Here is a 14629-nt window from a genome sequence, read left to right on the forward strand (position 1 = left end):
AAGTCATTGGTCACTGTCTTCCTCCTTCCTTTCACAACAATTTCTCTTGAGAGTTTTTCTTTTGGCATCGTTGTGCGTTTAAAAATCACCATCGGTGAAGCTTTTCTCCCGATGCCGTGCAGCTCAGAACACAGGTGAAGTGTGTTTTTTCATGCCTGGTTGTTTTCAGCGTGACGAATGCTTCGCATTTCCTGTTGACAGTCCGAGTGAGAGGCAGGTAAAATGTCAGAGGAACCTCATCCATATTTAGGATGTGGTGTGGCCCGATTCAGTGGAAGCGCATCTGATTCAATATAAAGAATTTCATTAGTCTAATGTTATGGGGTTCAGTTTTTGGCTTGAAGTTTGTGAAACCGGGAAAAACCCTGGAAAAATCTATAAATTAGCCGCTTCGTTGTTTAAGCCGCAAGGTCTAAAGCGTGGGGAAAAAAGTAGCGGCTTATAGTCCGGAAAATACAGTATTTACTATTTCACTATTAGTATTGTTCTTCTCAACGGAATGCCAGTAGAAGGTACTCATCAAATATAGAAATGTAGTTATTACAAAAAGCTGACATTTTGGCTATTCTATAGTAAAAGTTCACAGGGTCAGTAAAAAATACAAAATAAAATAATAATATATAATATCCCTCTATCAGATTGATACATTGTGTACAAAAAAAATTTGTGCTTCATGGTGGTGTGAGAGGAAAGCTCATTAAATGAAAGATGACTTGTCACAAAATTTTTCCTTAATCCACTCATCTTGTTCTTCTTTCGGCTTCTCCCATTACGGGTCGCCACAGCGGATCATCCTTCTCCATACCCCCCTGTCCTGTACATCTGCCTTTTTAACCTAACCACCTGCATGTCTTCCCTCACCACATCCATAAACCTCTTCTTTAGCCTTCCTCTTTTTCTCCCTTCTGGTGGCTCCATCCTCAGCCTTCTCCTACCGATATACCCCATGTCCCTCCTCTACACATGTTCAAACCATCTCAATCGAGCCTCCCTCACCTTGTCTTCTTGTCTACATGCGCTGTCCCTCTAATAAACTCGTTTCTAATCCTGTCCATCCTCAGCACTCCCAACGAAAACGTTAACATCTTCAGCTCTGCTAAACCTCTCTAAACCATACAACATCGACTCGTCTCAGTAGACCACCGGTAAGAATTACAGACTGCCTCAATCCAGATTCCACCCCATGCTATATCAAATTATGCTTATCTGCAAAACGGCTTAAATTTTACAAAAGTAGTTATGTAGTTTGACATAGATATTCAGTTGTATCAATTCTAATCATAGTCTTAATTGAATCAGTCTGGGAGAGGCAGCAAGCCATCGAGGACCTTCTCTAACCAAAAGGTGTCTGAGACCATGATTATCATTTAAACAATACCCTATCCTGACCTGCTGAGGGGCTGGCACCAGCAAAGGTGTAAACAACAGTGACCTATGCCTCGATCACCCAGCCATGTGTTCCTTTACTCATTTCCTACATTTATTTGACATTTACAAGCTATATCCTGTCTACACTTTAAAAGGAAGAACAATATAAAATATCTGGGCAAAGTTGCTTTGGGTTCTTTCTGACTCTGATGAACCCAAAGTGCTTCATATATTTTGTCACTGCTACGCTGTTATAAACTTCTTCATCATTATGATATTTGTTGTCCTCATAATTTTTTCTTACACACCTGATCGTTATCAAGCATCCTAATGTATATATTGTTAAAGATAGATTAATGCCGAATAAGCTTGAGTAAGATTTGGTTACGGTGTTAGACGGTGGTCATGGTTGAATTCAAGAACAGAAATGGTTCTTTGTTGTGTATGGTCACCTTTGATTTAAGTTGGGAGGAAATGTTATGTATTCGTTTTTCAGAATTGGGTTAATCCTACAATTGTTGTGTTGTGCTTTTGGTGGTGATGTGTGACCCTGTGTATATACAGCGGGAAAAATAAGTATTTGACACATCAGCATTTTTATCAGTAAGGGGATTTCTAAGTGGGCTATTGACACAAAATTTCTACCAGATTTAGCCATCAAGCCAAATATTGAATTCATACAAAGAAATCTGAACTTTTAAGTATACAAGTTGAGTCATAATGAAGTGAAATGACACAGGGAATAAGTATTGAACACATGAAGATAACAAGGTGCAAAATGGCCTAGAAAGCCAGAAAATCACCTGAAATCTGTCAGTATTGAGAGAGAAACCCTGCCCCCTATCAGTACTAATTGATATCAGCTGCTTTAGTCCTAATTGATGGCCTATAAAGGCTTCTCATTACCCAGGAGGCACACAGGAAAGACTTCATGATTGGTAAAAGCAAAGAACTCTCTCAAGATCTTCGTAATCTTATCGTTGAAAAGCATTTTGATGGGAATGGTTATAGGCGTATTTCCAGAATGCTAAATGTTCCTGTGAGCACTGTGGGGGGCCATTATCCGGAAATGGAAAGAGCATCAGTTCACCATAAACCGGCCACGATCAGGTGCTCCACGTAAGATCCCTGTCCGAGGAGTCCAAATAATAATCAGGAGAGTTCGCCAAGAACCACTCGAGCAGAACTTCAGGAAGACCTTGCATCAGCAGGTACTGTTGTTTCAAAGAAAACTATAAGCAATGCACAGAACCGGCATGGCATCCATGCACGCTCACCATGCAAGACTCCATTGCTGAACAAAAAGCATGTTGAGGCTCGGTTAAAGTTTGCAAAAGAGCATTTGGAGAAGCCAGTGGATTATTGGGAGACTATAGTATGGTCAGATGAAAGCAAAATTGAACTTTTTGGCAGTCATTCTACACACCATGTTTGGAGAAGAAATGGCACTGCCCACCACCCCAAGAACACAATACCAACAGTTAAGTTTGGGGGTGGAAGCATCATGGTTTGCGGCTGCTTTTCAAAAAGGGGTACTGGCAGACTTAATATTATTGAAGGCAGGATGAATGGAGAAATGTACCGGGACATTCTGGATAAAAATCTGCTGCCAACTACCAGAAAGCTGAAAATGAAAAGAGGGTGGACATTTCAGCAAGACAATGATCCCAAACACAAGGCCAAGGAAACAATGAAGTGGTTTCAAAGAAAGAAAATCAAGTTGCTTGAATGGCCCAGTCAATCACCTGACCTAAATCCCATAGAAAATCTATGGAGAGAACTGAAGATCAAAGTTCATAAAAGAGGCCCAAGGAACCTTCAAGATTTAAAGACCATTTGTGTGGAATAATGGGCCAGAATCACTCCTGAGCAATGCAGACGACTGGTCTATCCATACAAGAGGCGTCTAGAAGCTGTAATGCTTTTCTACAAAGTATTAAATAAAGTGTGTTTAATACTTATTCCCTGTGTCATTTCACTTTATTTATTATGACTCAACTTGTATACTTAAATGTTCTGATTTCTTTGTATGAATTCAATATTTGGCTTGATGGCTACATCTGGTGGAAATTTTGTGTCAATAGCCCACTTAGAAATCCCCTTACTCATAAAAATGCTGTTGTGTCATACTTATTTTCCCCGCTTTATTTATCTTTACTATTTGCACGATTGCTACTTTTTGCAATTCTAGTAGATGCCAAACTGCATTTCATTGCTGTGTACCTGTACAATGCAATGACAATAAAGATCTATCTATCTATCTATCTATCTATCTATCTATCTATCTATCTATCTATCTATCTATCTATCTATCTATCTATCTATCTATCTATCATTAATATGATGTGAGGTCCAGATACCAGTGTGACACTAAAACAGGTAGAAGTAATAACTACTTTTTACTTAAGTACATGTCAGAGCCAAGCACATTTATGCACATTTACTTTAACTTGAGTAATAAAAGTATAATCAGTACTTCAACTTTTACCCGAGTATTTTAAAACATGAGTATCTGTACTTCTACTTAAGTAAAGGATGTGTGTACTTTTGCCACCTCTGCTTCCACCTCTCCAGGCTCTTCTCCACCTGCTCCCTACTCTCACCACAAAACACGAAATCATCTGCAAACATTATAGTCCATGGAGACTCTTGTCTGACTTCATCCGTCAACCTGTCTGTCACCACTGCAAACAGGAAAGGGCTCAGAGCCGATCCTTGATGCAGTCCAACCTCCACCTTGAACCAGTCTGTTGCTCCTACTGCACACTTCACTGCTGTCCTCATACATGTCCTGCACCACCCTCACATACTTCTCTGACACACCTGACTTCCTCATACAATACCACAACTCCTCTCTCTGCACTTTGTTGTACACTTTCTCCAAATCCACAAAACACAATGCAACTCCTTCTGACCTTCTCTATCAATATTCTTAAAGCAAATATTGCATCTGTAGTGCTCTTCCTTGGCATTCGCCACACCTCTCTTCACCTGCTGCCACATCTTCTTGTACTCCTGCCTTCTTTTCTCATCTTTCTGCCAATCCCAATTCTGTTTTGTCAACCTCTTTCTTCTTATGCTTTCCTGTACTTCCTCATTCCACCACTACGTCTCTTTGTCTTCCTTTCTATTTGCAGATCTTACACCAAGTACCTTCCTAGCTGTCTCCCGTATCACTTCTGCATTAGTTGCCCAATTATCCAGCACCTCTTCACCACCACTGAGCCCCTGTCTGACCTCTTCCCTGAATCTCACACTACAGTCTTCTGCCTTCATTTTCCACCATCTTATATTTCTTTCAGTCTTCACTCTCCTTCTCTTTTTCTTCCCCTCCAAAACCATCCTACAGACCACCATCCGATGCTGTTTAGCTACACTGTCCCCTGCCAACACCTTACTGTCTCCAATCTCCTTTAGGTTGCATCTCCTACATAGAGTCATACACAGGTCCACCTGTGTGCACCTTCCTCCACTCTTATACGTCCCCCTATGATCCTCCTTCTTCTTAAAATAAGTGTTCACCAGTGCCATTTCCATCCTTTTAGCAAATTCTACAACCATCTGCCCGTCCACATTCCTCTCCCTATGACCATACCTACCCATCACCTTCAGGAGGGGGCCTGAACACCTCCCTCTGTAACTGGATCCTGGACTTTCTGACTGAAAGACCTCAGTCAGTCTGGATCAGAAACAGCATCTCCAGCACCAACACACTGAGCACTGAGGCACCTCAGGGCTGTGTGCTCAGTCCACTGCTGTTCACTCTACTGACTTACGACTGTGTAGCAATGCACAGCTCGAATCACATCATCAAGTTCGCCGATGACACGACCGTGGTGGGTCTCATCAGCAAACAGTAAGTCAGCATACAGAGAGGAGGTGAAACGGTTAACAGCCCGTTGTGGAGTGAACAACCTGTCTCTAAAAGTTGACAAAATATAAGAGATGGTTTCTGACTTTAGGAGAGCACAGAGTGACCATTCTCCACTGAACATCAATGGATCCTCTGTGGAGATCCTCAAGAGCAAAAAATTCCTTGGTGTTTATCTGGTGGATAACCTCACCTGGTCACTCAACACCAGCTCCATCACCAAGCAAGCTCAGCTCTACTTCCTGAGAAGGCTGAGGAAAGCTCATCTCCCTCCCCCTATCCTGACCACGTTCTACAAAGGGACCATTAAGAGCATCTGAGCAGCTGCATCACTGCCTGGTTTTGGAACTGCACGGACTTGGATCGCAAGACCCTACAGACGATAGTGAGGACAGCTAAGAAGATCATCGGAGTCTCTCTCCCCTCTATCATGGACATTAACACCACATGCTGCATCCGCAAAGCCAACAGCATTGTGGACAACCCCACACACCCCCACACACACTCTTCACCCTCCTGCCATCAGGGAAGCGGTTCCGAAGCATTCGGGCCGTCAAATCCAGACTCTGCAACAGTTTCTTCCCTCAAGCCATCAGGCTTCTTAACACAGAACTGAACTGAAACTCACGCACATTTATTAATTTTGACAGACTATTAACCCTTTCAAAAGAGAAAGTGATATATCTGTAACCTAAAGGAAGAATTTACAACTTTGTTGTTATATTAATGATTGTTATTGAATGCAGTATTTGAGGATAAGGACAACCCACATAGTTTTCAGCACTCAGTTCAGAAGCCTGCTTCACTGATGGTATGCAACCCCATACCATCAGAGAAGCCTGCTTCTCTGATGGTATGGGGTTGCATGAGTGCGTGTGGCATAGGCAGCTTACACATCTGGAAAAGCACCATCTGTAGCAGCCCTTGGCATCGATAAATGAACAGAGAGTCTCTATACAGGTGTAGATAATTTATTGTGACACGTCTTCAGTTCACGAGTCGTACTCTTCAACATGAACCATCCACCGATCACCGTTCAACACTGTGAAACTTAAATTAAAAAAAGAAAAATACACATATAATCAAAATGTAAACAAATGACATACACTCATTAAAAATCATAAACTTAAGAGTTATAAGCTATAAGCTATCATAGCCAGAGTTCACATTAAAACAAAAAAATATACTTCGCTCCGCTTTACCAAGGGTGCAAAACATTACAAACTCTGCTACACTCCGACATTCCAGTACCAGTGTTCAAAAATAAAGGATTACAAAAAAATAGAATCCACGCTACCGATAACAACACATGTAGAGACAAAAACCAACAGCTAAGCAAAAAGACACATGTTGTGAACATGCGCATCATAGAAAAATTCCTCCGAATAATCTCATCCCGAACACAGGTTCCGCCTACACACAACCCTGCAACATGAACAACGGTTCAAACAAACGAAAACCCAAGGCCACTTACACTCCCACCAAATCATGTTATGATAAAAAACAAACAGAGAATCATGCATGATTTCTTCTTTCTACCAAGTGGCTACATGTAAAGTAGGCTTCATATATAGGAGGCAGATATCACCCTTGTAAAGCAATTAGACTAACATGTCTGATGCAAGTGTACTTTAAGTTGATAACCAATTATTTACTTTCTATTAAAAGAACCAACCTTTGGATTAGTCGTTTAATGGCGGAGGGCTTGGAGTGATGGGAATTTTTCCCTGACATCTTGCGCTCTGCAACTTGTACTTTCAATCGCCGGACTAAACCATCAATTCCTTCTGTGGTCTCAACCACTCTTCCAAGATGCCACTCGTTTCTAGGAAGTAAGTCTTCTTTGATGATGACTATGTCATCCACTTTCAAATTGTCAAGGGCTCTAGTGACATGGGATAATTGATTACATCGACATGCAATGGACGGCTGTTTATTATAGCCATTGCTTCGTAAAATACTGTTCTGAGAGAGGCCTCATCTAGTGTTCCTTGACACCGTGCAATTGTAACATTCAACACACTCCAAATGGACCGAATCTGACGCTCCCAAATGCCACCCGCATGACTTGAAGAAGGAGCATTGAAAATAAACTCACACTGCTTATCTGCCAGAAAGGTATCCAATGCCTTTGTGTCACATTGTTTAAGGGCTTCCTTAAGCTCATTCTTGGCTCCCCCTGGTCACAGCAAAGTTGGCTAAAAAGCTCCTCTAAGGCTAACAAAGCCAGTAGGGTGATTAGGTTTAGAGAGATTCCACAGAACTTAGCTGAGCAATCAAAGACTACTCTTAGCTTATCTGGCTTCCTTGGATGGTACACTCCATGATGTGGGATGTACCAAAAAGTGTCTCCTTCGGATGCTGGAGGTGCTAGCTCAGCATCACCCCTTTTGATTATTTCATCCATGAAGGTCATGTAATGGTCATAATACTGTCTGTTAGCCTTTTAACCTTTTCTTCAGATGTTGCAGCCAAACAGTGGCTAGCCTTTTATTGTTCGGAAGTGAAGGTGGACTACTGCCTTTGAAAGGAAGTGGCATCTCATAATGTTCGTTCTCCTTCTGTCTTATTTTGTCGCTTAGGATTTGTATGAAACAGATGTCCTCTTGGGATGCAAACTTTTTCCTCATAACTCCTCTCATTGAAATCTGACTCTAAGATCTTCAGCTCGTCAGCAGCAGCTGGCACAGGTATCTCTTTCACAGCAATTCGATGAACAAAACTCTGTCTTCCCTGTCTATCTAAGAGAGGGTTAACTGTTCCTATAATGCTCCAGCCTAGTGCAGTTCTTTGAGCAAAGGGCTCGGTTTCACAACCTATGATGACCTCTAGGGGAGCTAGTGCTGATGGACAGTTGTAGCCAATTAACAATCCTACATCGCAATATTGCAATGAGGGTAACTTATTTTGTAGGTGTCTCAAATGAGACCACTGAAGTGCTGTGCTATTGGTAGGGATATGAGACCTATCTACTGGAATAAAATCTCGTGTATAAGCTTGCTGCAGTTTGACATGTGCATTTGTGTTCAGTCCCCAAACTTGTAAACCACTAACAGTTTTACTTGCTATCACTGAGTTGACAGCTGTCATAGTACTGAGCTTGAGTTGTACTGACTGCATGTTCACATTTAATTCTGAGGCTAAGTCCTCCAAGATGAAGGTTGAATCACTTTGGGTGTCGAGAAGAGCATATGTGAGAATTTCTTTCTGAGGTTCCATTGTTGATGACACAAAAACAGGGACAATGCTAGAGGTGGCAGAAATGTTCCATGTCAATACGCTGGTCATAACCTTGTGGGTTTCTTCACTTGCACCATGTCCTGAAGTTGTGGGATTTTTACTTGCAGTTTGCTCAGGTTTTTAAGTTTCTCTCCATGTGTAGACAGGTTGGATGACGTTTACCACATGTGCTGCAGGTGTGGCGCCTTTTACACTCTTTGGTTTTGTGCCCCTTTCTTAGGCATCTAAAACAAAGATGATGCTCATAAATGAAGGCCTTTTTCTCATATGCAGTCTTTGCTGCAAAGGTTGGACATCTTGCAACTCCATGGGTTTCATCTTTACAACTTAAACAAGGTGGCTTTAGCTTTTTAGGTGACGATGGAGTAGGATTTCTTACATAAGTGCTTTGGCTCTCTTTGGCACCCTCTCATCTGTGGGTTTGGTGTTAATTAGGAAAGGAGAGGCTACTGAATTACATACTACTCGAGCTTCCTTTTCCATGAACTTTGTGAAGTCTGCAAAACATGGATATTCACCAAAATTATCAAATTTATCCATGACTATACAACTCCACCTGCGCACCACCCATTCTTAAGAAGCTTGTGATTTTCTTCGCAGTCATTAAAAATTGCCAATCCCTTAACATAAGGTATAGCTGCAGCAGCAGGAAATCAGCGAACTCTCTCAGTGCAATCAGGTCATTTGCTGCTATCTTTGACCACTTCCCAATTTGTCTCGGAAAGCTCTTTGTACCATGAATGAACTTCCATACTGATCTTCAAGAACTGTCCAGGCACTCCTATATGCTTCTTCCGAGTTTTGGTAGAAGAATCCCTCTACTGCTTTGCATGCTTTACCTGCAAGATAACTCTTAAGATCGAGCAATTTTCATTAGCAGGGAGTGCCTTATGGCCAATGAGGGCATTAAAGGATATCTTCCAATCCATAAACTCTAAAGGATCGCCAGAGAATTTTGTTGGGTCTGGGACTGGTAATTGGCTCAGAGTGAATGAGCTTGCAATTGCCTTGGCCAGATTGACCTCTTCCTGAGTTGCTGACATAGATGGTGATGCAGGACGTGGCAGAAATGGTATAGCTTGTGGGTCTAACGAGAATGGAGGTTCATTGGTTTGGTAATCAGACAGAAACTTAAGATAAGTTTCTCTCCCTTTAATGCCACCAAAATTATTGTATGCTCTTACATGAGCTGCTGCTACCTTTACTTCAACATCTGCTTGTAGCTGCTGTAACTTAGTTTTTTCCTGCTCAAGTTTTGATTTTGTTTCAGCTTCACCTTTCTTGATCTCTGCTAGCATTTGTGTTTCTTTGAGTTTCCATTCGCTCTCCAGTTGATCAACTCTTGCTTGTTGTGCATGTAGTAACTGCATAACCTTTGCTTGTTCTTCTTTGGCAGCTAGGTCTGCTTCAGCATCTGCATGTTTGTTGGAAGACCAGGAGGTGGCATTTGAGTGGTCTGACCTTTACTCTGAGATTACTGTTTCAGTATCTGTTTTCCCAAAGACAGACTCGTACTCATCCTTATTAAGTACTATTCCCACTCTCTCCTTTTCAAGTTGATCATTGAAAACTTCTTCTATGTTCTCTAATCTTTTACTGACAAGATCACAGACATCTGCAGTCAAAGTGACACATGCATCCATTTTCTTAACAATGTTAGACGTAGTACTATGTTTGCGTTGAATGGCTTCGTAATGTTGTTTCACTGTGGCTTGTTTAGATCCCTGCTTCCAGAGATCATAGGCTTTTTTGTTTACACCATCAATGCTGAAAGGTAGATCCAAGTTCTAGAACAACATATGCTCAATCCAGACGCCGTCTTTTTCAGGGAAGCCCTTGCATTTTCCAACATAACAATGCCAGACCACATACTGCATCAATTACATCATGGTTGCGTAGAAGAAGGATCTGGGTACTGAAATGGCCAGCCTGCAGTCCAGATCTTTCACCCATAGAAAACATTTGGTGCATCATAAAGAGGAAGATGCGACAAATAAGACCTAAGACAATTGAGCATCTAGAAGCCTGTATTGGACAAGAATGGGACAACATTCCTATTCATAAACTTGAGCAACTTGTCTCCTCAGTCTCCAGACGTTTGCAGACTTATAAAAAAAGAGGAGGGGATGCCACACAGTGGTAAACATGGCCTTGTCCCAACTTTTTTGAGATGTGTTGATGCCATGAAATTTAAAATCAACTTATTTTTCCCTTAAAATTCTACATTTTCTCAGTTTAAACATTTGATATGTCATCTATGTTGTATTCTAAATGAAATATTTAAATGTGAAACTTCCACATCATTGCATTATGTTTTTATTCACAATTTGTTTAGTGTCCCAACTTTTTGGGAATTGGGTTTGTATTACAAATTATATTCGGTAAGGCTGACATCATTGTTTTACTATAAATTAAACTGGATTGAAGATTAACGCTTTGTGCTGATTGTTCGCTTCCTGATTTGCTGGGTTTCTCTCTCCAGTAGTCACACCTTTTCTTCTGATCAATTGTCCTATACTGGACACTGTATACATGTTAAGCATTAAACTTATTGTACGTTACACATTGTCTTGTGTTGTCTTTGCACTGTCTGTCTTGCACACGATGCACTTTATGTAGCGAGGACACTTACTAGTCCTTAGCCCTGTGTTTTCTGTTATGTATATGTTGTTTATGTAGCACCAGGGTTCTGGAGGAACATTGTTTACTTTTAATGTGTACTGCGTCAGCTATATATGGTTGAAATGACCTCTCAGAAACTCTCTTTACCTCCACTACACTCTTACTGTACTCTTCTTTCAGCATCACTCCTACACCATTGCTCTTTCCATCCACACAAGATAGAACAGTTTAACTCCCCCTCCAATGTTTCAGGCCTTACTTCCTTTCCATTCGGAAATTGTTGCCTAACAATAACTGTAGCGGTCGTCATTAACCCGGACCTTGACCAATCCGGTAAAAAGTTCTGGTTCGTGATCCACATATTTGATTCGGCACATGTTTTATGCTGGATGCCCTTCCTAACGCAACCCTTTCTATTTATCCGGGCTTGGGACTGGCACTAAGAGTGCACTGGCTTGTGCAACCCTAATGGCTATATATATACACACACACACACAATGTTGTGCTAGTTACTAAAAAATAGTTACTAGTTACAGTTATTGTTACTTCATTCAAAAAGTAACTCAATTACTTTGTTGATTACTTACACCAAAAAGTAGTGTTACTGTTAACTTTTTAGTTACTTTTTTAAAGAACCTTCTTTAATGTTCCCATTAATGCCCTTTTATGCGTTATGGTCTAATCAAACACAAAACTGACTTAAACACAATGTAATTTTTAAACACTATTTTATTTAAGTCAGACCAGCACAAACTGAATATATCACAATGATTTCTGAAATAAATAACAAAACAAGCTGAATAATATATTCAGAATCAAAAACTAAATTGGCTTCTGCATCATAAGAGCTGTTGTGTTGAGCTCTTAAAAATTTTCCTTTCACAGCTTAAGTATGAAAACTATCAACAATGTATAACCTAACACCGGGTTAGCTTCTAGCTTCTAGCTTCATCGAGGCATGGAGTTTCTGGAGGTGCTGCTATCGCGGTAGATACAACCTTCGCCTAATGCTGCACAGACGTGAATGAACGGAGACACACCCAGAGTGCGTCTTCTTCATGTTTACAGTGGTTATAAAATATATATAATTTTGGTACGGTTAGGGGCAGGAAATGCGAACATAAAATTGCTGGGTTTTTAAACATAGTTTATTATTATTAACAATAATAATTGATATTTGAAGAGTTAAAAATTTTTTAAACAATTGCCTGCTTGGAATAAATCTGTTTCATTTTTAAATAATAAAAATAGCTAACTTTAGTTTACCTTTTAACTTTTGTATGTTTCTCTGGACAAGGGCGTCAGCTAAATGCCACAAATGTAAATGTAAATCTAATTAATGCAATACACTTTTATTATATTAATTAATTTGAGTGATAAGTTAAAGTGCCACAAATTGAATTGATTAAATAAAATTTTATGAAAGGGAAAATTGAATAAAATAGTGTACATTTGTGTACCGATTTGGGTAATACAGATGTGTGTGGGTTTGTGTGTGTGTGTGCGTTTTACATTTAATATAAAATTTTCTAAAGATATTATCTACTTAACTGTTCTACTTATTTCAGCATACTTTAACAAATGTTTTAATTCCTTCTGTTTTTCATTCATTTACTCCCTCGATATTCAAAATTGTCAGAATTTTATCTTTTTGAAAGAGAAATTCTTAAAGATGGACATTAAATGCTAAAGAATGGTTGGCGGCTAATGCCAGTGCTATTGACTATTTTTCATTTCTTGATTCTGTTATCATTAATGTGCAAAACAATTCTTATTTCCTGTGCCTAATGAATAGCCACAGTGACGCTGTGCTAAGTCTAGTTTCTTTCTTTTTTTTTTTTTTTAAACCATGAAGGCCTGTTTAGAATGAGTAGACTGGGATTCGAATCCTAAGTTTTATTCAGTATATCCCGTGTTTCCAGGTTCTGAGGCTACATCAAGATAGCGTTACTGCTTAAGCTAGAAAACAGTTTTTTCCAGTGTCTTCTTCTTCTTCTTCTTTCGGCTGCTCCCATTAGGGGTCGCTACAGGGGATCATCTGTCTCCATACCACCCTGTCCTCTACATCTGCCTCTTTTACACCAACTACCTGCATGTCTTCCCTCACCACATCCATAAACCTCCTCCTTGGCCTTCCTCTTTTCCTCCTACCTGGTGGCTCCATCCTTAGCATTCTTCTAACAATATAATTCATGTCCCTCCTCTGCACATGTCCAAACCATCTCAATCTCGCCTCCCTCACCTTGTCACCAAAACATCCTACATGCGCTGTCCCTCTAATAAACTCATTTCTAATCTTATCCATCCTCGTCACTCCCAACAAAAACCTCAACATCTTCAGCTCCGCTACCTCCAGCTCCACCTCCTGTCTTTTACTCAATGCCACTGTCTCTAATCCATACAACATCGCAGGTTTCACCACAGACCTATAAACTTTCCCTTTCATTTTTGCAGATACCCTACTATCACAAATCACTCCTGTCACTCTTCTCCACCCACTCCACCCTGCCTGCAGTCTTTTCTTCACTTCTCTAACACACTCACCATTACTTTGCACTGTTGACCCCAGGTACCTGAATTCCTCCACCTTCTCCAGCTCTTTTCCCTGCAACCGCACAACTCCACTTCCCTCCCTCTCATTCACACACATGTATTCTGTCTTACTCCTACTGAGTTTCATTCCCCTTCTCTCCAGCGCATATTTCCACCTCTCCAGGCTCTTCTCAACCTGCTCCCTACTCTCACAACAAATCACAATATCATCCGCAAACATCATAGTCCAGGGAGACTCCTGTCTGACCTCGTCCGTCAAAATGTCCATCACCACTGCAAACAGGAAAGGGCTCAGGGCCGATCCTTGATGCAGTCCAACCTTCACCCTGAACCAGTCTGTCGTTCCTACTGCACACTTCACTGCCGTCACACTGTCCTCATACATGTCCTGCACCACCCTCACATACTTCTCTGAAACACCTGACTTCATCATACAATACCACAACTCCTCTCTTGGCACCCTGTCATACGCCTTCTCTAAATCCACAAATACACAATGCAATTCCTTCTGTCCAAATCAAATCAAATCAAATCAAATTTTATTCATCACATACACATACATACAGGGTACGATATGTAGTGAAATGTTTTGTACGATGGTCCGGCATGAGGGAATAGGATGGGGGAAAGAAAAGGCGGCAGATAAATAACTATAAGGTATAAGAAAAACTATTAAAATAAAATAAAATAAATAAATTAAATTAAATTAAAAAATATAAGGTATAAAGATATATAGATATATAAAAGGATAATGTATGAGCAAATATACATGTAAACAGTAAACAATGTGTAGTGAAAAATGTAAACAAAATAAAAATGTAAACAATATGTAAACAATAGGCAATTTGTGGTGGGTTGTCCATAAAGTGTCCGTGTGCGGTATGGTGTGGTGTTAAGGTCCGTAAAGTGTCCATGTGCAATATGGTCCATGTGGTATGAATAAAATAAAAAGCGCACTGTGCTGTGCAAGTCCAG

General features: G+C 40.4%; 1 protein-coding gene and 1 long non-coding RNA gene across 2 annotated transcripts in view; one reads left to right on the forward strand and one right to left on the reverse strand.

Moving 5' to 3' along the window:
• Positions 1 to 3069, forward strand: part of LOC310741310 (uncharacterized protein) — a 180113-nt gene extending 177044 nt beyond the window's left edge. Inside the window, exon 37 of the mRNA XM_083568955.1 lies at positions 1933 to 3069. The gene's annotated coding sequence lies outside the window, so the exon portion shown is untranslated. The remainder of the gene's footprint in view (positions 1 to 1932) is intronic.
• LOC310741419 overlaps positions 1 to 14629 on the reverse strand; it is a 355923-nt gene that overhangs the window by 195910 nt on the left and 145384 nt on the right. The gene's annotated exons all lie outside the window — the stretch shown is intronic.

The sequence above is a fragment of the Silurus aristotelis genome (genome assembly GCF_946808225.1).
Source record: "Silurus aristotelis genome assembly, chromosome: 18".
NCBI lineage: Eukaryota > Metazoa > Chordata > Actinopteri > Siluriformes > Siluridae > Silurus > Silurus aristotelis.